The sequence below is a fragment of the Hypanus sabinus genome, chromosome 26, assembly GCF_030144855.1.
Source record: "Hypanus sabinus isolate sHypSab1 chromosome 26, sHypSab1.hap1, whole genome shotgun sequence".
Taxonomy (NCBI): Eukaryota; Metazoa; Chordata; class Chondrichthyes; order Myliobatiformes; family Dasyatidae; genus Hypanus; species Hypanus sabinus.
Window position 1 is genome coordinate 35,904,956 of NC_082731.1, and position 24,036 is coordinate 35,928,991.

Consider the following 24,036-nt stretch of genomic DNA (forward strand, 5'->3'; position numbering starts at 1 on the left):
TACTTCCATGTACTCTTGTTATTTTGGTTAATAATAAGAAGAAGAAGATTTGAAAAGAAAGTGGTAATGATAACAGGGCAATGGGGATCCTTAATGATGGACGTTGCCTCTGCGAGGCGTCACTCCTTGAAAATGTCCCAGATACAACAGAGACTAGTACCCATGATGGAGCCGACTAAGTTTACAACTCTCAAGTCAAGTCAAGTCATTTATTGTCATTTGGACCATAACTGCTGGTACAGTGCACAGTAAAAATGAGACAACGTTTTTCAGGACCATGGTGTTACATGACACAGTACAAAAACGAGACTGAACTACATAAAAAAAACACCAACACAGAGAACAGACCTACACTAGACTGCATAAAGTGCACAAAAACAGTGCAGGCATTACAATAGATAATAAACAGGACAATAGGGCAAGGTGTCAGTCCAGGCTTTAGGTATTGAGGAGTCTGATGGCTTGGGGAAGAAACTGTTACATAGTCTGGTCGTGAGAGCCCGAATGCTTCGGTGCCTTTTCCCAGACAGCAGGAAGGAGAAGAGATTGTGCATGGGGTGCATGGGGTCCTTCATAATGCTGTTTCCTTTGTGGATGCAGCGTGTAGTGTAAATGTCTGTGATGTCTCTGCAGCTTACTTTGACCCGGTGAAGAAACAACACCCCCCTCCATACCAGGCAGTGAGGCAGCCAGTTAAAATGCTCTTTCTTTTTCCATCTTTCTATTATCATTATTAATAACAACAAAATAAAATTGGTACATAGATAATGGGATTACAAATGTACATATTTCAACTAACTATAAAAGATTACAAAAACAATGATTACAGTATAAATGAGTATTCCCACATCATAAAAGATACAATATACAAATAGACAAGGCAAACCTAGGTGTATCATAATATAAAATAAAAAGAAAAAATAAAAAGGAAAAAAGAAAAAAATTCATTATGCAAAAACTAATCTAAAAATCTAATAACTAATAGAAGAAAAAAACAAAAAAGAAAAAAAGAGAAAATAAAAAAGAGAGAAAAGAAAAAAAAGGGCTGTTTATAATATCTCACAAAAATACAAAATCATCAGTGTTGTCAACTCCGATCCTCTTGACATAAATGAAAGCAAAACTGGAAAATCAAATAGGCCTGAAACAGGGTCCTATTACATCATATGAAAATATTGAACAAATGGTCTCCATATCTTTTCAAATTTAGTAGAAGTGTCAAATACACCACTTCTAATTTTTTCTAAACTTAAACATAACATAGTTTGAGAAAACCAATGAAATACAGTAGGAGGATTAATTTCCTTCCAATTCAACAAAATAGATCTTCTAGCCATTAGAGTAAGAAATGCAATCATTCGACAGGCGGAAGAAGATAAATGAAGTGAGTCCATCATTGGTAAATCAAAATTTGTGGTAATAGGATGTGGTTGTAAATCGATGTTCAATACCGCAGAGATAATATCAAAAATATCTTTCCAATATTTTTTCAAAAGCGGACACGACCAGAACATATGGGTTAAAGACGCTATTTCAGATTGACATCTATCACAAATAGGATTTATATAGGAATAAAAATGAGCCAATTTATCCTTGGACATATGGGCCCTATGTACGACCTTAAACTGTATTAGTGAATGTTTGGCACATATAGATGACGTATTAACTAATTGAAGAATTCTATCCCAATTCTCAATAGGAATACTAAGGTATTAAAATGCTCTCCACAGCTGTAGAAATTTGTGATTTTTTTGGTGACTTAACAGATCTCCTCAAAACTCCTAATGAAATATAGCAGCTGCTGTGCATCAGTATGTTGGGTCCAGGTTAGATCCTCCGAAATATCGACACCCGGGAACTTGAATTTGCTCACGCTTTCTACTTCTGATCCCTCTATGAGGACTGGTATGCGTTCCCCCGTCTTACCCTTTCTGAGATCCACAATCAGCTCTGGCACTGAGTGCCAGGTTGTTATTGCAACAAAACTCAGCTAGCTGAGGTACATTGCCCACTCATCACCATCTGATATTCTGACAACGATTTATAGATGGCATCTGAGTTGTGCCTGGCCACACAGTTGTGGGTGTAGAGAGAGCAGAGCAGTGAGCTAAGCACACATCCCTGAGATGTGCCAGTAGTCAATGACAGTGGCATTTTAATCTTGTGGGCACAGTGGAGGGGAACCTGCAGGTGGTGGTGGTCCAAAAAGCCTGCTCCTCTTGGCCTTATTGGAATGACGCGTCAGCTTACAGAGAGGAGGTGCAGCGGTTAATGGACTGGTGCAGAGCCAACCTGTCTCTGAATGTGGACAAAGCAAAAGTGATGGTTGTTGACTTCAGAAGGGCACGGAGCGACCACTCCCTGCTGAACATCAACAGCTCCTCGGTAGAGATCGCAAAGAGCACCAAATTCCTTGGTGTTCACCTGGCGGAGAATCTCACCTGGTCCCCCAACACCAGCTCCATAGCAAAGAAAGCCCAGCAGTGTCTCTACTTTCTGCGAAGGCTGAGGAAAGTCCATCTCTCACCCCCCCCATCCTCATCACATTCTACAAGGGTTGTATTGAGAGCAACCTGAGCAACTGCATCACTGCCTGGTTCAGAAATTGCACATCTCAAATCGCGAGACCCTGCAGAGGATAGTGAGGTCAGCTGAGAAGATCATCAGGGTCTCTCTTCCCACCATTACAGACATTTACACTACACGCTGCATCCGCAAAGCAAACAGCATTATGAAGGACCCCATGCACCCCCTCATACAAACTCTTCTCTCTCCTGCCATCTGGGAAAAGGCTCCGAAGCATTCGGGCTCTCACGGCCAGAACATGTAATAGTTTCTTCCCCCAGGCTAACAGTCTCCTCAATACCCAGAGCCTGGACTGACACCTTACTGCCCTATTGTCTTGTTTATTATTTATTGTAATGTCTGCACTGATTTGTGCACTTTATGCAGTCCTGGGTAGGTCTGTAGTCTAGTGCAGTCTTTTTCTGTGTTGTTTTTTTACGCAGTTCAGTCTAGTTTTTGTACTGTGTCAAGTAACACCATGGTCCTAAAAAACGTTGTCTCGTTTTTACTAAGTACTGTACCAGCAGTTACGGTCAAAATGGCAATAAAAGTGACTTGACTAGACTACAGGTTTGTCAGCGTAGACCAAGTGAATAACTATGGCGTGTTTTGTTTTCAATGCACGTGGCAGCCACCGTCTGCCATTGCTCAAGGCAATGAACGTGTAGGGAGCTGAACCAGGTTTCTATCAACCTGGCTGCTTTCTCCTGAATGGGGGGGGGGGGGGGGGTCAAGCAACTACAGTCACCCAAAGCAAATGGAGACTATCCTTCATCAAAGATGTTCGCCACCCGGGCCACGGTTATCATTGGGTAGGAGTGTCAGAAGTCTGAGGTCGCACACCACCAGGTGCAAGAACTAATCCCTTCAACCATTCAGTTCTTGAGCCGACTTGCAAAACTCTAATCACAACACAGAAGGAAGCCAGAGCACCTGGAGGAAACCCACGCGGTCACAGGGAAAACGTGCAAACTCCTTACGGGCAGTGGCGGGAATCGGACCCCAGGTCGCCAGTACCGTGAACCGCACTACCGTTCCGCCCCCGAAGACTCGTCTCCTTACAGGCGGCCACAAAGCAAAGAACCCATTAAAGGACCATATAAAGCAAATTAGGCATTATGAACTTGTACCCCTCACCCCTTTAGAGCCTGTTGTTGTCAATAAATTGCCCTTAGCAGACATTGCCAACCTGGAGTCCATGGGCCCTTGCGTATAAAAACAGTTGGGAACCCCTGGGTTAAGGCATTACTGTTGTAGCATTGGGTCCAGTCCTCCAAGAGTAACACAACCTTGCCGTAGGGTTTAGAAGCTTGTGTGTGGCTCAATAATCCACAGGGCTATGCTGGCTGGAGTCAGGGCCTTGTGCTTTTGGCTCTTTGTGGTGTCACCCATGCCGAACAGGTCAAAGAGTAGAGGTCAGACTCAGAGTGGTCCACCGGTCCTCCAGGTTCAGGGGTTCAGCTCAGGGCCGACAACCCTGACTGGTCAAACAAAACTGTTCCGGAAACAGCAATGAATCTACATCTGAGTGTGACGGTATTCCCAAGTCTCCACCCGGGATTTGCATGCCTGACCGTGCTGAAAACCAAGAGGAAGCAACTGACATGATGAAGGAAGCCCTGAACACCGCCAGAGATGGAGGAACCTCCATTCTTGCCCTGAACGCCAACGAGGTAATGGGCAGAAATAATAATTGGGTCCAGTGCCTTTCATAGAGGGAAATACCCTGTTCTTGCCCCTGCTGCTTAAATGTGCCATTCCAATATGGTTGACTGTCAACTGTTTTCTGAGCTGATGGCTGCAGCACCAGCAAAGCACTTCGCGGTGTCTGATAAATACGCGTCCTGCCGGTGATCCAAACGCAGCGAACATCGCAGATTCCGCTGGTACGCTCAAGGGAGTGAATCGGTCTGGGCGGAACGAAACTACAAAACGACATTTCACTAGGAGACAGACTCCGGCCTCGTAAAACACCAGCCATCCCTGCAATTTGCAGTTCCCTGCCTGTAGCTCAGCTCTCAATCAGTGCAAGCTGACACAATGAATATTTTATTACGTTTCAGCAGCAGGAACGGGATCACAAACCGCCAACACCACCCCCCCCCCCCAAATTTGACGGCATGAAAGCCCCAGCGAGCACAATGGAGATTTAGCACAATTTTAGTAAGAGTCAGTCAATTCATAGCCCCCCGAGCTCAGAATACTGAGCCATTCCTCAACAGGGGAGCACGTTGCATCTCCCAGGACCGAGAGCAACATCTGATTCAAAGTGAAAGGTAACATTTATTTTAGACGACAGCAAGCCAGGGCCAAGGAACATTTAAATACGAGTGACAATTTTAAGCTTTCCAGTGCCAGCAACGTGCAGTTTAATGATAGTCACGTTCTTGAAAGGGCCACATTTTGACTAAAGGTTCACCTCAGGCACTTTATCATGCTCACTTGACACTCTACGCCGTTGAGTACCTAGTTTGCTCTTAGTCCATCCATGGGCATTGCTAGCAAAGGCCATCCCTCTGGTACCACAAAGAGATCGGTGACAGACATGATTTTATAAGGCTTGGGCTTCACGAGCAGGGCAGAGAGGTTTTTTTTTTGCCCTTCCCAGGTGGTCTTGAGATGGGGGTGGTCAACAGCTTCTCGAACCACTGTGGTCCCCGTGATGTGGAAGCGGGCTCATGACAATCTGGTCAGCGCTTAAATCGGCCGAACATCAACTTCTTCCTCGCTCTTGGACTCGGGGTCTGCCACTTCGATTTGGCCTCGTCCAGCAGTGGCCAAACCTTGCTCTCGAGTTTCACTTAAGGCAAGCAAATATATATCTAAAGAGCCTATGAAAAGTATTCACCCTCCCTGGAGGTTTTCATGTTTTATTGTTTCACAACATTGAGTCATAGTGGATTTAATTTGGCTTTTTTGACACAGATCAACGGAAAAAGACTCATGTCAAAGCGAAAGCAGAACTCTACAAGCTTTCTAAGATCATAAGATACAGGAGAAATTCCTCTGTGTGTTTGATAAATGTCCCCCTCAGATCTCCTCTCAACCTTCAACTTCACACCTTAAATCTATAACTTACCTTCTGATGCAGGGCTTTGACCTGAAATGTTGACAATTCCTTTACCCCTCTTGACTGGATGAAAGTATACACCGTAAGATATAGGAGCAGAATTAAGCCTTTTGGCCCATTGAGTCTACTCTGCCATTTCATCATGGCTGATCTGTTTTCCCTCTCAGTCCCAATCTCCTGCCTTCTCCCTTTATCCCTTCATCCCTGACCAATCAAGAATCTATCAACCTCTCCGTTTAGTACACCTACAGACTTGGCCTTTATATCATTCTGAGGCAACGAATCCGCAGAGTCACTGGTCTCTGGCCAAAGGAATTTCTCTTCATCTCTGTTCTAAATGGATGTCCCTCATTTCTGAGGCTGTGTGCCCTGGTCTTAGACTCACCCACCACAGGAAACATCCTCCACACAACCACTCTATCAAAGCCTTTCAATAAGTTCACCCCTCATTCTTCTGAATTTCAGTGAGTAGAAGCTCAGAACCATCAAACACTCCTCATATGAGAAGTTTTTCACAGAATCATTTTCATGAACCCCCTTCGAATGTCAGCACGCCCTCTCTTAGATAAGGGGCTGGTGGCAAGGATGGACTCCATCGCCTCTGCCCCTCAACACAAGAACCCCCCCCCCCCAGGGTTGTGTCCAGAGCCCCCTCTTTTACTCCTTATACACCCATGATGGTGTTGCCACGCACAGCTCCAATCTGATCAAATTTGCAGATGACACGACATTCCCAACAACTTACAGAGGAGAAATCAACGCTCTGACCCGGTGGTGCCAAGAGAACAACCTCTCCCTCACTGTCGAAAGAAAACAAAGGAGTTGCCCATGGATTACAGGAGGAGCACTGGAGACAGACAAGCCCCTGTTGTCATCAATGACAGGGTGAGTAATTTCAAGTTCCTCAGTCTGACACTCATCACCGAGGATCACACCTGGACTGTACACAGCAGCTGTGTGTTGGAAAAGAAAGCACAACAGTGTCCCTTTCACCTCAGACAGCTGGAAAAGTCCAGCACGAGTCCCCAGATGCTCAGGACGTTCTACAGGGACACCATCGAGAGCGTCCTGGCTGCCTGTGTCACCTGGTATGGGACCTGTACTACCCTGAATCACAGGGCTCCGCACAGAGGGGTGCGGACAGCCCAGCCCATCTGTGGATGTGAACTTTCCTCTAGTCAGGACACTTACAGCAGCAGGTGCGTAGAAAGGCCAGGAGGATCATCAGGGAGTCCAGCCTCCCCAGCCGCAAACTGTGTCAGCTGCTTCCATCCAGCAAACAGCACCGCAGCATTAGGGCCAGGACCAACATGTTCTGGGACAGCCTCTTTCAGCAGGCCATCAGATTTATCAATAATCTTTTATCCAATTGCATATCTGACTGCACATACACATTTACAAAACAGTGATGTATACAATCTTAGTGTTTGGGCAATATCCTCCCACGCTTCCCTTCCTTATTGCTTGTATATTGCTTGACGGAGACACACATAAAAAATTTTACTCCCTTGGATGCAAGAAATAAAATAAATACGAACACAAGACTGCTCACAATAGTCCAAGTGAAGTCTTACCACTGGTTTATAAAGCCTCAATATTGCATCCTTTCTTTATATTCTAGTCCTCTTGAAATGAATGCTCAAATCGCATCTGCCTTTCTCACCACTGACTCAACCTGCAAATTAACCTTTAAGGAATCCTGCACAAGCACTCCCAATTCCCACTGCACCTCATAGTTTTGAATTTTCTCTCCATTTAGAAAAATATCCCCTCAAGAAGACTACAAGCTTTTTTTGTAGGGTTTTTGTAGCTCGTGTGCCTCAATGACCCAGAAAGCTATGTTGGCTGGAGTCAGGGCCTTATGTTTTGGCTCTGGGTAGGGTCACCCATACCAAACAGGTCAAAGGGTAGAGGACAGACTAAGGGTGGTCCACCCATCCCCCAGGTTCGGGGGCTCAGCTCAGAGCCAACAACCCTGACTGGTCAAACAAGATTGTTACGGAAACAGCAATGAAGAATTCTTCTACATCTGAGTGTGACGGTATTCCTGAGTCTCCAACAGGACTCGCATGACTGACAGTAGTGAAAACCAAGAGGAAGCTACTGACATGATGAAGGAAGCTTTGAACACCGCCAGAGATGGAGGGACATCATTGCTACCCAGTGGTGTAACAGGTAGTAAGTTAGAAAATATGAGGTCCAAACAGGAAAGCAAAGCTTTGGACTATATTTTAACTCTTTCAGACAGTGCCAAAAACTCTATGTGTCTATATTTCATTTAGGCCCTCATCTTCCCAACAAATCTCTGAACTCAGCACCAGTGATGACAATTCCTTCCAAAGGCAATAGCTCCCCATAAAATCTCTCAATAAGGAGTTGGATGCCGTACCCGTGAAAATGCTAATTGGGAACATGGAACTCACAGCAATAATGCAAAAGAACTTGCTCAAAGTCTTAAAAATACTGTTGCTCAACAAATGTATCTCATCTTTCTTTGACTGTGTGGCTAATGAGAGCAATGACATAATCTTAAACCTATGGTTGGGTTGACTTGTTCACCGTATTGGCAATTCATTTTCAAACATTCCATCACCAAATGAGGAGACATCGTCAGTGTGCTGAGTCCTCTGTATGCTTGGCCTTTATATGCTTCATCAGCTGATTGGTCATCATTACAGAAACTCAATTGTGATGTCAGGAGGGGATCTCAATCGCTGATTGGTTGGGTTCGCCAAACATCCAATCAGTGATGAAATCCCCTCCCTACATCACCACTGAGCTTCCATAATGACAACCAATCCGCTGACTGAATTGTCAATACAAAGGTCAAGGATCTGGAAAATACACCACAAATTAACAGCACACTGATGATGTCTCAGCACACTGAGAAAGCGTTTGCAAATGGATTGCCAAGATCCGAGAACAACTCAACCAAACCATCATCCCCCTGAGCTACACATTTTCCAAATTATTCCCATTTTAAAATCTATTTCTATTGTGCTGTTTTGAACTATATTGCGTATATGTATAGCCCAGCAACAAGGCACATATTCCAGCTGGTTAGTGTTGCTGTACTTTACCCAATGCCCACTTTTAGGTATACATCTACCTGCCTATTAATACAAATATCTAATCAGCCAGTCCTGTGGCAGAAATGTGATCCAAGTGATTTTGACCATGGAACGATTGTTGATGCCAGATGAAGAAAGACAAACTGGAGAGTATATCACAGAGCATCACAGCCTGGTATGGAAACACCAAGTGCCCTTGAATGGAAAATCCTACAAAAAGTAGTGAATATAGCTCAATCCATCACAGCTAAAGACCTCCCCACCATTATGCACATGTATATTAAGCGCAAGATAACAGCATCTACCCCCCACCCCGACTACCCAAGTCTGGTCCCCACCCGACATCACAATTGAGTTTCCATAACGATGACCAATCAGCTGATGAAGCATATAAAGGCCAAGCATACAGAGGACCCAGCACACTAACGATGTCTCCTCATATGGTGATGGAATGTTTGCAAATGAATTGCCAATATCGGTGAACAAGTCAACCCAACCATAGGTCTAAAATTATGAAAGGGGACCCCCCCCCCCCCAACTACCCATGTCCTCTTCTCGTTGCTGCCATCAAGAGAAGACACAGGAGCCTCAGAACTCACACCACCAGGTTCAGGAACAATATTACCCTCAACCATCGGGCTCTTGAGCCAAAGGGAATAACTTCACTTACCTCGTCACCAAACTGTTCCCACAATCAATTGACTAATTTTCAAGGACTCATCTCATGTTCTTGATGCTTATTATTTATTTATTATTATTTCTTCGTTTTGTATTTGCACACTTTGTTGTCGTCTACACTCTGGTTGAATGCCCTAGTTGGGTAGTCTTTCATTAATTCAGCTATGGCTATTATTCTCTAAGTTTATTGAATATGCTCACAAGTAAGTGAATCTCGGGGTTGTAAATGATTACACGCATGTATTTTGATAATAAATTTTACTTTGAAACTTTGTTGAACTTTTGAGTATCTCAGGAACTGCTGATCTTCAGGGATTTTCAAGCACAACAGTCTCCACAGCTTACAAAGAATGTGCGGGAAACACAAGAGAAAATCCAGTGAGCACCAATTCTGCGGACAAAAATTAAGGCAATTAAGGCTAGTGAGGGAGGTCAGAGGAGAACGGTCAAGCTGAAACGAAGGCAGCAGTAACTCAAATAACCACACGTTACGACAGTGGTGTGCAACAGAACATCTCTGAATGCCCAACACTTCAGACATTGAAGTGGACGGGCTACAGCAGCAGAAGATCACTCACATACAATCAGGGTCCACTTCATTAGGTACAGGTGGTACCTAATAATGTGGCCACTGAGGGTATACTGTGCTACGTTGAAAACCCTTGATCTGCACACCATCCAAACAACCCATTTAATCACATCCATGCATTGCGGCAAAACAATGTCAGAATACAGAATAAAGTGGTACCATCAAAAAGAAAGTGCAGTGCAGGGAACCAGTAAGACATAACAAGGCAGATTGTGAGGTCAAGAGTCCCTCTCTGTTGTACATATTACTGCGGACTGTAAGGTGTCCTTTTGCCTATAAGGCATTTGTACTTCCTGCTGAATGGAAGGGTGTAAAAAGAGAATATCCGTACTAAGGCAGCAAGTAGCATAGACCACACAAGGCAAATTAAGACATTCAGCCCATCAAGACTGTTTCACCATTTCATCGTGGCTGAACAATTTCCCTCTCAACCCCATTCTCCTACCTGCTTCCCATAATCCTTCACACCCTGACTAATCAAGAACCTATCAACCTCTGCCTTAAATGCCTCCGAGGTCATCTGTGGCAATGATCTACCACCTTCCCGCTATAGAAATTCCTCCTCATCTCCATTCTTAATGGACACCCCTGTATTTTGAGGCTGAGCCCTCTGTTCCTAGACTCCCTCACCAAAAGAAACAGACTCTTCACATCCACTCTATCCAGGCCTTTCAGCATCCGATAGGTTTCAATGAGATCTCCCCTCTCATTCTCCTAAACTACAACTAGCACAGGCCCAAAGCCTTCAATTGCTGCTCATATGATAATTCTCATTTCAACGGGGTCATTCACATCAGCTTCCTCTGAACCCTCTCCACAGGCTTCAGTGGTATGCTGAGCTGTGTCCACACCTTGCCGGGGTTTCTTGCAGTCTCAGCAAACAAACTGAACAAAATGGAAAAGGGGGAACGTGAGAAGGCAACCCCGACCACCAGCTCTGCTCGGCCGCTCCGTGATGGTCGAATTGACCTTTGGCACTGACAGGTGAACTTTCCAAGGCTGCCACTTCACGGGCAAGCAGGGCAACCCCATCTTCTCCCCTGTGTCCATATACCTGTAACTAAAGTGTCCCATCATGGGACGCACGACTTCAAGATGGTGCCAGCGAACAGGTCAACCAAAGTCAACGGTCCAGCTGACAGTTCAGGAAACTACTTCTTTTAATTCTTTCAGACATGGTTCGACGGCTAAGCTACATGCTATTAGAACAGTGCTTTACATTTTGGTGGTGTGTTTTGCTGTTTCCCAGGGAGACAGGGAGCAAAGTGTGCCGCTTGGTGGACTGCATTCCTGGACACAGGCCACGAGCCCACAAAAGCGACTCCATCGCTTCATCTCCGACTGAGGCATCGAGCAAAGTTGAAGCCAATGAAGATGAGAGTGAACGAGCGTTCTGCCTGCGTTTGACTGGTCTTTCTCCCCTTCTTGCTAGCTGCCGCCAGAGGAAAGTGCAGGTGCCTTGGAATCCACATTGAAAGGATGGATCTGTGGTGTAGACCTGTTTTGGGGTTGGGGGTGACTGTGGTTCGTGTTTTTGAATGGGGATTGATACAGACCAGGGTGATTCAGTGAAGAATGCTTTGCCCTGGGACCTGAAGTAAGCTAGCAGTGCGGTGGTGAACAGAACTAAACTGAATACTCTTGGTTTGATGCTTGATATTCTGTGTGCTGTTCGCTCGCTATTTGATATTTGCACAATTTGTTCTTTTTTTTTCCCCCACACACTAGGTGTTCGATGTTTACTTACATGGGATATCCAAAGTATTTCTTTGTTTCATGGCGCCAGGAGAAGTTGAACACTTCGTGATGGTTCATCACTGATGCTTTTACAGGTGCTAATACAGGAATCCCAGCTCAGATGGAAAAAGGAAGAGGAGGTAATTCTTTGAGGGCAGCAGGGAGTGTTTGGCTTTATTCACTCACAGTCCCAGGGATCCTCCATACACAGCAACACCATCCACCATGTCAACGCGAGGTCTGACGGGCAATTCGAAGAACTTCTAGCGGGACCGGAAAAAATTTCATGGAAGGCATTCAAGGACGTTTCTTTGCAACTTCAGAGCACCAGACTACGTGCAGCTGCTTGACAACATGCTCCAAGCATACAAGACCATGAAGTGCAAAATATCACTGAAGATTCATTGTCTGCATTCCCATTTAGACTTCGTCCCTGCAAATCTCGGTGCTATCAGTGACGAGCAGGGTGAAAGGTTTCACCAGGACATTGCAGTCATGGAGAAATGGTATGAGGGCAAATGGAATCCATCAATGCTGGCCGATGATTGTTGGGCAGTTGAATGTTGGGCAGTCTCAGACACTGAGTACAAACAAAAATCATCAACAAAACATTTTTAGTTTAGTTGCACTATTGCAAAGTGCCATACACTGTAATGCAATTAAACGCATTATATACAATAAAAGTTAATTTATTGTTTCTCCAAATTCCTACGTGATACAAGCAGTCTGAAATTATATTTGTGTTCAGCTTCAAACGGTTTATCGTAAACAAAGAAAAATTCTGAGGAAGCAACACTTTTGGAAAAAATGTGTTGTCCAGTGCATTCCAACGTTTACAAGGACTGCTTGCTTCATCTGAATTTTGTATGAAGTTCAAGTTTATTATCAAGGTACGTGTACAGTATGTCACCATATACTATCCATTTTCTTGCAGGCATTCACAGTAGGACAAAGTAATACAACAGAATCAATTATAAACTGCGCACAAACAACTAATGTGCAAAAGAGGGCAAACTGCAAAGACGAAAGGAAGAATGATAATAGTAAAAGTAAACAGTATACACCGAGAACCTGAGCTGTAGAATGCTTGGAAGTGACTGCCTATCCAACTGCAATAGCAAATCCCAACACTCCCCCATCAGCTTTGCTCCTTTATTGAAAATGGCAGGGAAGCAGCTGTTAGAAAAACTGCCCTTGCTCCATGGCAGCAGTGAAGACGGCCCCTTAACCTCCTTGCATGCTTCTGCTTTGGATCCGATCGGAAGGCATACCCGGCTGTGCAGCAATCATTCCAGACAGGGAACAGGGCAGAACTCAGTGCCAGGGAACAGACAGGGGCAGGGCAGAACTCAGTGCCAGGGAATAGACAGGGGCAGGGCAGAACTCAGTGCCAGGGAATAGACAGGGGCAGGGCAGAACTCAGTGCCAGGGAACAGACAGGGGCAGGGCAGAACTCAGTGCCAGGGAACAGACAGGGACAGGGCAGAACTCAGTGCCAGGGAATAGACAGGGGCAGGGCAGAACTCAGTGCCAGGGAACAGACAGGGACAGGGCAGAACTCAGTGCCAGGGAATAGACAGGGGCAGGGCAGAACTCAGTGCCAGGGAACAGACAGGGACAGGGCAGAACTCAGTGCCAGGGAACAGACAGGGACAGGGCAGAACTCAGTGCCAGGGAACAGACAGGGACAGGGCAGAACTCAGTGCCAGGGAACAGACAGGGACAGGGCAGAACTCAGTGCCAGGGAACAGACAGGGGCAGGGCAGAACTCAGTGCCAGGGAACAGACAGGGAACAGGGCAGAACTCAGTGCCAGGGAACAGACAGGGACAGGGGAGAACTCAGTGCCAGGGAACAGACAGGGGCAGGGCAGAACTCAGTGCCAGGGAACAGACAGGGGCAGGGCAGAACAGTGCCAGGGAACAGACAGGGACAGGGCAGAACTCAGTGCCAGGGAACAGACAGGGGCAGGGCAGAACTCAGTGCCAGGGAACAGACAGGGACAGGGCAGAACTCAGTGCCAGGGAACAGACAGGGGCAGGGCAGAACTCAGTGCCAGGGAACAGACAGGGACACGGCAGAACTCAGTGCCAGGGAACAGACAGGGGCAGGGCAGAACTCAGTGCCAGGGAACAGACAGGGACAGGGCAGAACTCAGTGCCAGGGAACAGACAGGGGCAGGGCAGAACTCAGTGCCAGGGAACAGACAGGGACAGGGCAGAACTCAGTGCCACGGAACAGACAGGGACAGGGCAGAACTCAGTGCCAGGGAACAGACAGGGACAGGGCAGAACTCAGTGCCAGGGAACAGACAGGGACAGGGCAGAACTCAGTGCCAGGGAACAGACAGGGACAGGGCAGAACTCAGTGCCAGGGAACAGACAGGGACAGGGCAGAACTCAGTGCCAGGGAATAGACAGGGACAGGGCAGAACTCAGTGCCAGGGAACAGACAGGGACAGGGCAGAACTCAGTGCCAGGGAACAGACAGGGACAGGGCAGAACTCAGTGCCAGGGAACAGACAGGGACAGGGCAGAACTCAGTGCCAGGGAACAGACAGGGACAGGGCAGAACTCGGTGCCAGGGAACAGACAGGGGCAGGGCAGAACTCAGTGCCAAGGAACAGACAGGGACAGGGCAGAACTCAGTGCCAGGGAACAGACAGGGACAGGGCAGAACTCAGTGCCAGGGAATAGACAGGGACAGGGCAGAACTCAGTGCCAGGGGTGCCACCAGGTGGCTTTAGCTATTGGCCACCTGATAGGAGACTGAAAGGGGTGAGGAAGGAAGGAGGAAGGGAAGACCTGCGCTCTTATAGCAACTTCTTGCAGCAGAATCAGATCTATCGATCACTGACGAGTCAATGAAACTTGCTTTGTGGCAGCAGTACAGTGCAAGACAGGCAGAGCAGGTTGTGAGGTAATGGTCAATGGTACACGCACTGCTCAGGTATCCGATGGAAGAGGGGAAGAACCTGCTCCTAAAACGGTGAGTATGCCTCTTCAGGCTCCTGTACCTCTTCGCTGATGGTAAGTGATGAGAGGAGGCTACGTCCTTCATGTCAAGCACCCCCGGTCCATCTGCCCAAAGCAGAACACCCCAGTGGCCAAAACTTTTAATTCCAATTCCCATTCTCAGGGTGGAAGAGCAACACCTTGTATTCCGTCCGGGTAGCAACCAAGCTGATGGCATGAATCTCAAGTTCTCATTCTGATAATTATTTTCTCTCCCCATCCCCCTCCTCTCTTCTCATCTCCCCTGGATCTCCTCCTTCTTCCCTTTCTCCCATAGTCCCCCATGCCTCATGAGAATAGGTTGAGTGAACTCGGCCTTTTCTCCTTGGAGTGAAGGAGGATGAGAGGTGACCTGATATAGGTGCACAAGATGATGAGAGGCATTGATCGTGTGGACAGTCAGAGGCTTTTTCCCAGGGCTGAAATGGTTGCCACAAGAGAACTCAGGTTTAAGGTGCTGGGGAGTAGGTACAGAGGAGAGGTCAGGGGTAAGTTTTTACTCAGAGAGTGGTGAGTGCGTGGAATGGGCTGCCGGCAACGGTGGTGGAGACGGATATGATAGCATCTTTAAGAGACTTTTGAATAGGTACATGGAGCTTAGTAAAATAGAGGACTATAAGTAAGACTAGTAATTTCTAAGGTGGGGACATGTTCAGCACAATTTTGTGGGCCAAAGAGCCTGTATTGCGCTGTAGGTTTTCTATGTTTCTCCTCTCCTATCAGAGTCTTTCTCCAGACCGTTACCATTACCACCCACTTGGCTTTCTCTTTCGCCTTCCAGCTATCCTCATTCTCTTCTGCCTCCTCCATTTCAGTCATGACGAATTCAGTCCATTTCAGTCGGTCCAAACTCATTTCCACTGACGCTGCCGATCTGCTGAGCTCCTCCAGCAATTTGTGTGTGTTGTGTCGTGACAGTTGCTGCCTTCCTGCGGCATTGCCTTTTGATGATGGTCCCGACGGTGAGGAGGGTGCTGCCCATGTCGGAGCCGGCTAAGTCACAACCCCGTGTAGCTTCTTTCTCCATCCTGCACATTGGAACCTCCATAACAGATGATGAGGCAACCATCGCGAATGCTCTTCGGTACGCAAGTAGACACACGCGTCCTCAAGATGCACCCATGCCCTGGGAGCTCCACTAACCCAGGTTCAAGGCTAACATCCAGCATGTAGCTTCTCTCTGTAACCAGATGGGTTTCCACAGGACCATAAAGTATAGGAGCAGGGTTAGGCCACTCAACCAATTGTCTGTTCTGCCAGGACGTTCTGGATGTTCCAGTTTCCTCCGGTACCCCAAAGAGTTGTTTTTATCGAGACTTCATCATCATCATGTGCTGTGTTGTAAGGCGCGGGTGATAACAGTCTATCCACAACCATGATTGCTCTTGGCTAATTTTTCCCACAGAAGTGGCTTTCTTCTGGGCAGTGTCTTTACGAGACAGGTGACCCCAGCCGTTATCAATACTCTTCAGGGTTTGTCTGCCTGGTGTCAGTGGTCGCGTAACCAGGATTTGTGATCTGCACCGGCTGCTCACATGACCTGTTGCCATGGCTTTACGTGATTCTCCCAGCCCTTTGAGGCACACCACCCAGCAACACCCCAACAACCCCCAAGCTGACCCTAACGTGATCACAGGACAACTTACAAATGACAAATCAACCTTCTAAGTGGTACATCTTTGGACGGTGGGAGGAAACCAGAGCACCCGGAGAAAACCCACACATCCCATAGGGAGGACATTAAGTCCTTCTTACAGAGGACACCAGCATTGAACTCTATCCTCTGAAGCCCCGAGCTGTAACAGTGTCATGCTAACCACCAAAGTTCCGTGGCGTTTGCAGGTTTGCTAATGGACCTGTTGCAGGAGGGCAACAAGAGAATCAAAGAGAGCAGCATCACTGATCGGAGTTCAATTCCCATCGCTGCCTGTAGGGAGTTTGCACGTTCACCCTGTGGCTGCATGGGTTTCCTACGGTCAGGGTTAATGAGACGCAAACACATTTCCATCGGCATGTGACAACTAAAGCTAATCTTTGTCTCTATAACTCCATCCTTTCTATGAGCAGCAGAAATTCAATGGGCTGAGTGTACCCCAATGTTGGAAGGAAATATTTGAACAAAATGTCAAGTCATTAGGCAAATGAGACCCACATTCAAATCTGAAATTTGGACCACTCTTACTGATAATGTGATAATTATCTCTACATTTATTTTGTGATAATGACCACTCAATTGGTGTGAAAACCTATCTGGTTGACTTATAGCCTTCAAGGAAGGAACTAGCCACCTATACACTATCTGACCTATATGTGGATAACTTCCCTCACCTCAACTCTAAACTGATTCCAAACCCATGGACTCACTTTCAAGCACTCTACAACTAATGTTCTACCTATTAGTACAGTTTCAAAAGTTTGTCTTCTTTTTCACACTGGTTGTTTGCCAGTCATTGTGTTGAGTTTTTCAATTATTCTATTGCATTTCTTTGATCTACAGTGAAAATGAATCTTGAGATGGTTCACAGTGACATATACATATTTCAATAATAAATTTACTCTCAACGTTGAATTTTGAACTTTGGAAGTGACTCCACATCCACCAGTCCTCTTCTTTTACCAATTACACCGCTGGCGTTTAGGGCAGCAATGAAGCTCCTCTATCTCTGGCAGCGTTCAGGGCCTCCTTCATCATGTCAGTAGCTTCCTCTCAGTTTTCACTACTGTCAGCTATGCAAGTCCCAGGCGGAGACTCAGGAATACCATCACACTCAGATGTAGAAGGATTCTTCATTGCTGTTTCCGTAACGATTTTGTTTTACCAGACAGGGTTGTTAGCCCTGAGCTGAAACCCTGGAAGCTGGAGGACCGGTGGAAAACTCTCAGTCTGGCCTCTACCCTTTGACCTGTTTGTCATGGGTGACCCTACCAAGGCCAAGTATAATGCCCTGACTCCAGACAACATAATTCTCTGGGGCATTCAAACCCTACAGCTAGGGTGTGGTCCTCTCGGAGGATCCACCAATCCAGTTGATGCCAATTTCCATTACAACACCCTGGCAGACCACTCTGTTTTCATCACCTCGACCTTGCCAAGATTCTATAAATGCCAACAAAGCCTAAACCCCAAGTAATCAATAAATAAATGTTGCCAATTAGCAATCTTTGAAATACAAGAGACTCGGAAACCAGTTAGGTAAATGATCAAATAATCTGCAGTAGTGTTGTTGGTTAAAGGCCAATTACTGAGCCAAGACACCAGGATAATCTCTCCAGTTATTCTCATGGTCATGAGGTCTTTCCTCCCCACCTGGTCCTCCTCCACATTGCCACCCCTATTCACTGGAAGAGCATGATTAATGCCACACAGTCCATCACAGGAAAAGCCCTCCCCACCATTGAGCACATCTACTTGTAGAGTGCCTCCCCATGAAAGCAGCACCCATGATCAAGGACCTCCACCATCTCGGCCATGCCTCTCCATGAAAGCAGCATCCATGACCAAAGACCTCCACCATCCCGGCCATGCCTCTCCATGAAAGCAGCACCCATGACCAAAGACCTCCACCATCTCGGCCATGCCTCTCCATGAAAGCAGCACCCATGATCAAGGACCCCCACCATCTCGGCCATGCCTTCTTCTTGCTGCTGCCATTGGGAACGAGGTACAGGAGCCCAAGGTCCCACACCACCAGGTTCAGGAAGAAGTTATTACCCCATAACCGCCAGGCTTCTGAACCACCATTGACGCCTTCACTCACCTCAACACCGAACTGATTTCTCAATCTATAAACTCACTCTCTGGGACTCCACAATTCATGTTCTCAGTATTATCTATTCATTTTGTATTTGCACTGTTTGTTTCCTTTTACCCATTGGTTGTTTGGCAATTTTTTTAATGTTAGTTTTCAATGATGCTGTTGTATTTCCTTGTTCCACTATGAATGCCCACAAGAACATGAGTCTCAGCATAGTATATGGTGACATATACATACTTCCGTGATAAATTTACTTGGAGCTTTGAATTTGATTATTCACTATCCAAAGGGCTTATTGCTAACCTCAGCTTTTAGCACAGCAGCAAGGGACTAACCAAAGTTCATTAAGCTAAACTCCTAATTGGAGAGAATTCAAAATAAATTTTATCAAAGTCTATACACAAAGTCACTAGGTTCATTTTCTTGCAGGCATACTCTATAGAATAACAATAACAGAATCAATGAAAGACCACAGCGACCAGTGTGCAAACAACAAATTGTGCAAATACAAAAAGAAATAATAATAAGCAATGAATATTGAGAACAGAAGATGAAGAGTCAAAGTTCAAAGTACATTTATTATCAAAGAATGCATAAATTATTCAGCCTTGAGATTCATCTGCTTACAGGCAAGCCACAAAACAAGAAACCTGGAAGAACCCAATTTTAATGAAGAACAACATAGAACATAGAATAGTACAGCACAGTACAGGCCATTCGGCCCACAATGTTGTGCTGACCCTTAAACCCTGCCTCCCATATAAACCCCCCACCTTAAATTCCTCAATATAACTGTCCAGTAGTCTCTTAAATTTCACCAGTGTATCTGCCTCCATCACTAACTCAGGCATGGAGAGAGAGGGGGGGAAAAACCACAAATTGTGGAAACAGTTAAAGCAAGGAACAACATTCAGAGTAAAATGGAGTCCATAGATCCAGAACTCAGAGCAGCCGAAGTAGGCCCATAGCCTCAGCTCATCGCACAGCAGGGCAAATCACCGCAAAGCTTGCATACACAAAGCATGTAGCAGCCAGAGCAGCCTCACTGCCTCAACGCCACGGAGAGAGAAGCAAACATTAGGGAAGAACAAGCAAAAAAATTTCGTGACATACGTGAGTGATGATAGACCTGATTCTGATTTGGGTCACTATTCTGGGGCAGGCAGAGGGGAATCATTGTTGGGCAAAGAGGAAGGGAATGTGGAGGGAGCGGGTAGCACCAGAGGGAGATTCTGTAATGATCAATAAACTAATTGTTTGGCATCAAATGACCTTGCCTGGTGTCTCAGAGCTGGGTGTGTCTGCACCCGTGCCACTTCCCCCACCCCAGGCACTCCTACTCTACCACCTGTTCCACACACCTCGCACAGCACTCCACCCTCACCGTTCCTGCCAGTTTTACAAACTCACCCTCAACCTCACATTGAGAAATACAGTACTGCGGAAAAGTCTTGGGCACCCCAGCTATATCATATATATATTGCATGTGCCTAAGACTTCTGCACAGTACTGTAGCTGCCCTTGTACTTGTTCCCTTCTGTACTTTGTGGCGCATCGGGCAGCAACCTTGTCAGTTCTTCAACACTTGTCTTTTTCTCTTTTAAAAACAAGGTCAAGCTGCCGGCTCGATGCACAACCTAGCACAGATAGGGAGCAAGGAGCCAGCCGGATTCGAACCCAGGATCACTCACCTCGTAAACCCAGTGCTGCTGCCTTTGGGATCCTTCAAAACCTCAAGAGACACCTCAACACGGAATTCGCAGTTAAAAACAATTTTGATTCTCTCAGAAAGTAAATGGTGGCAAGCTCTCCTCGCCCCTTTTGTCACGTTTGATTGCCAGAGTGATCAGCCCACTGTCCTTTGTTGTAAATCAGATTAATCTTCTCACAGTAAGAAGTAAGACATAACTGATGCCCAAAAGCAAATGCTGCCTGGCCACTTTCCCACATGAAGCAACATAGAATGCACACTAACATGTTAATGAGTCTGATTTGTTAACAGGTCATTAGCGGCAAGGCAAACCTGTTAATGTGTGCATACATACACACGCATCACGATAAGTGGGCAGTATGCACATGTGCGATACCCATAGACACGTGCTTCTATGTGAACACAAACACTAATTTCCAGAGAGTGGCATCACAGGTTGCGAGGGTCACAAAGAAAGCTTTTGGCATATTGGCCTTCATGAATGTAAGTATTGAGTACAGGAGATGGGATGTTATGTTGAAGCTGTACAAGCCATCAAGGAAGCCTAGTTTGGAGTGCTGTGCACGGTTTTGGTCACCGACCTGCAAGAAAGATGTAAGATTGAAAGATTACAGAGAAAATTCACAAGGACATTGCTGGGTCTGGAGACCCTGAGCTAAGTGGAATGATTGCATAGGATAGGACTTTATTCCTTGGAATGTAAAAGATTGAGAGGAGGTTTGATAGAGGTATTCAAAATTATGAGGGGTATAGATGGGGTAAATGCAAGCAGACTCTTTCCTCTGAGGTTGGATGGATCCACAACTAGAGGTCATGGGTTAAGGGTGAAAGGTGAAAGGTTTAAGGGGACCATGAGGGGACACTCTGAGGGTGGTGAGAGTGTGGAACGAGCTGCCAACACCATTAGTTCATGCGATCTCGATTTCAAGGTTTAAGGGAAGGTTGAATACGTCCATGGATAGTAGGGGTCTGGTCCAGGTGCAGGTCGATTGGAGTAGGCTATTTAAATGGCTCAGCAACTACTAGATGGGCAAAAGGACCTGTTTCTGTGCTGTATTTTTCTATTACTCTGAAGTAGCTCAAGCAGAAACCAATTTGTATTTGATTCTGCTCAATTAGTTAAAGCTTCAAGTAAAGATGGAGTGCAACAATGTTATACAAGGACAGACATGAGCTGCCATTACAAATACCACGACATATCATGGCTTAAGGCATGTCATTATTACTGTCTGGCGCTGTCCACTTATTAGTGCTGAAAATGAAAAAAAATGACAAATTCCCAGAAGAAATAGGAGTTATTACAGGATTAATTTCTTGCCCCATCACTGAACTCTCCCCTCAACCTATGGACTGACTTTCAAGGACACTTCATCTCATGTTCTCCATATTAATTACTTCTTTTTTATTATTATAATAAATAATTTATAATAATGACCTAAGATATAGGAGCAGAATTAGGCCATTAGGACCATCAAGTCTGCTCCACTATTTTATTAAGGTTGATCCATTTTTTCCTCTCAGCCCCGATCTCCTGCCTACACCTCCCCCCACCCCCCAAATCCCTTCATGCCCTGACCAACCCAGAATCTATCAATTTCTGCCTTAAATGTACATAAAGCTACCTGTGGCAATGAATACCACAGGTTTACCCCTCTGGATAAAGACAATAAATATATATTTTCCCTCTCTTTTGTATTTGCAGAATGCATTCTCTTTAGCACATTGGTTGTTTGTCCGTCCTGCTGGGTGTGGTCTTTCATTGATTCTATTGTGTTTCTTGCCTCTCAAAGTCCAACCCTACATCCATGTTGTGAGAGGTGGAAATGGGCAAGGCTGGCCAACATGACTCTGGTAAGGCTGTACAGTGGATACAATGGATTACAAAAATATTGATGAACTCTACCATACCATTCGACTTTGGACGATGGAGATGGGAGATCATCAATGGCCTGTGCTTCACTGGAGCTAAAGAACCTAGGAAAAGAATGGTGTTTCTTGTATTTACTGTGTATGTCCAGAAGACAATGAATCTAAAGGCTGTATATGGCAACATATAAAGTTCAAAGTAAATTTATTATCAAATAAATATACAACCTTGTGATTCATTTTCTTGCAAGCATACTTAATATATAATAAATTTGCTTTTAACTTTTCGGTCAAAACAATTCCCGTGGAGCTCCAGCCTTGAAGAATGTTCCACAAAATGTATAGACAATCAGCACCTGCCATTTAATTTAGCCCATCGGTATTCCCCTCCCTGAGATGTCAGAATGAAATGCAGTGTGTGAACGATGCTGTAGTACAGAGGGCAGGTTACTGAACCGAGTGACGTCGTCTATTGATCACCTCCTCCAACTCACCACTCTCTGCTCAAGTCCATGGTACTCTGCACACTTCCATTACTGCTTTACTTGACGCAAAGCAGGGCAGGCCGGTCAGTGCCGGCCGCTCACTCCCAGTTCACCATCTCACCCTGCAAGCATTGGGAAATTTTGCTGGCTCCGAGCAGAGGTTGAGTGATTGCAGCAGGAATTGAGGCGCAGGGATCCCATTCTCCTTGGGCCGCGAGCACAGTGACCCCGTGGCTGAGCAAGATCTCCGCCATCAGTGCTTGTGGAAGCCTGACGGACAATTTTATACGAAGGGGTTTCCCTTTCTCCCGTCTCCAACAACCTAATGCTCATTCTTTCTTGCCTGTTCAAAGTTCAAAGTAAATTTATTGTCAAATTTAAAGTCACCATATACAACCGCGAGTTTCAATTTCTTGCAGGCATACTCAGTAAATCTAAGAACCATAATAGAATCAAAGAAAGATTCCCACACAGGGTGAACAAACAAGAAACTGAGTTACCAAGAAAGGTTGAATGGGTTAGGACTTTATTCCCTGGAGCGTAGGAGAATGAGGGGAGATTTGATAGAGGTGTATAAAATTATGATGGGTATAGATAGAGTGAATGCAAGCAGGCTTTTTCCACTGAGGCTAGAGGAGAAAAGAACCAGAGGACAAGGGTTAAGGGTGAAGGGGGAAAAGTTTAAAGGGAACTTTGGGGGGACTTCTTCACACAGAGAGTGATGGGAGTGTGGAATGAGCTGCCAGATGAAGTGGTAAATGCAGGCTCACTTTTAACATTTAAGAAAAAGTTGGACAGGTACATGGATGAGAGGGGTATGGAGGGATATGGTCCAGGTGCAGGTAAGTGGGACTAGGCAGAAAAATGGTTCAGCACAGCCAAGAGGGGCCAAAGGGCCTGTTTCTGTGCTGTTATGTTCTATGGTTCTATAGTTCTAACCACCCAATGAAGTCCTATTTTCCCCAAATTTGGCAAATATCCCTCTAAGCCCAGGGTTCCCAGATTGGTAACCCTGCACTAAACCTTTCCTATCAACATATATTCCAAATGTCCTTTACACTATGCGTTGTTAACTGTTCTTCTGTGGTTTTAAGGTGCATTACCACCACTTTCTGAACTGAAGTGTGGGTCAGGATATCTAAATCCTATATATTCATATCCTACCTGTAAGGGGTTTGTATGTTCTCCCAGTGACAGCTTGGGTTTCCTCCAGGTACTCTGGTTTCCTCCCACAGTCCAAAGACGTACCGGTTGGCAGGTTAACTGGTCATTGTAAATTATCCCGTGATTAGGCCAGGATTAAATTGGTGGTTACTTGGTGGCTCAGCTCGAAAGCCTATTCCGTGCTATATCTCAATAGATGAAAATAAATAGATTCTTTAAACAAGATCTGTATTCTTAAAGAACACCCACAAAATGCTGGAGGAACTCAACAGTCAGGTAACATCTATAGAAATGAATGAACAGTCAATGTTTCAGGCTGAGACCCTTCTTCA

The 24,036-nt window shown here is 45.7% G+C and overlaps 1 protein-coding gene across 1 annotated transcript in view; it reads right to left on the bottom strand.

The window, feature by feature from the left end:
• The window catches only part of LOC132381432 (sodium/calcium exchanger 3-like), a 587,903-nt gene that overhangs the window by 554,004 nt on the left and 9,863 nt on the right, over window positions 1–24,036 (bottom strand). The window contains exon 2 of the mRNA XM_059950836.1: window positions 22,098–22,163. The gene's annotated coding sequence lies outside the window, so the exon portion shown is untranslated. The remainder of the gene's footprint in view (window positions 1–22,097; window positions 22,164–24,036) is intronic.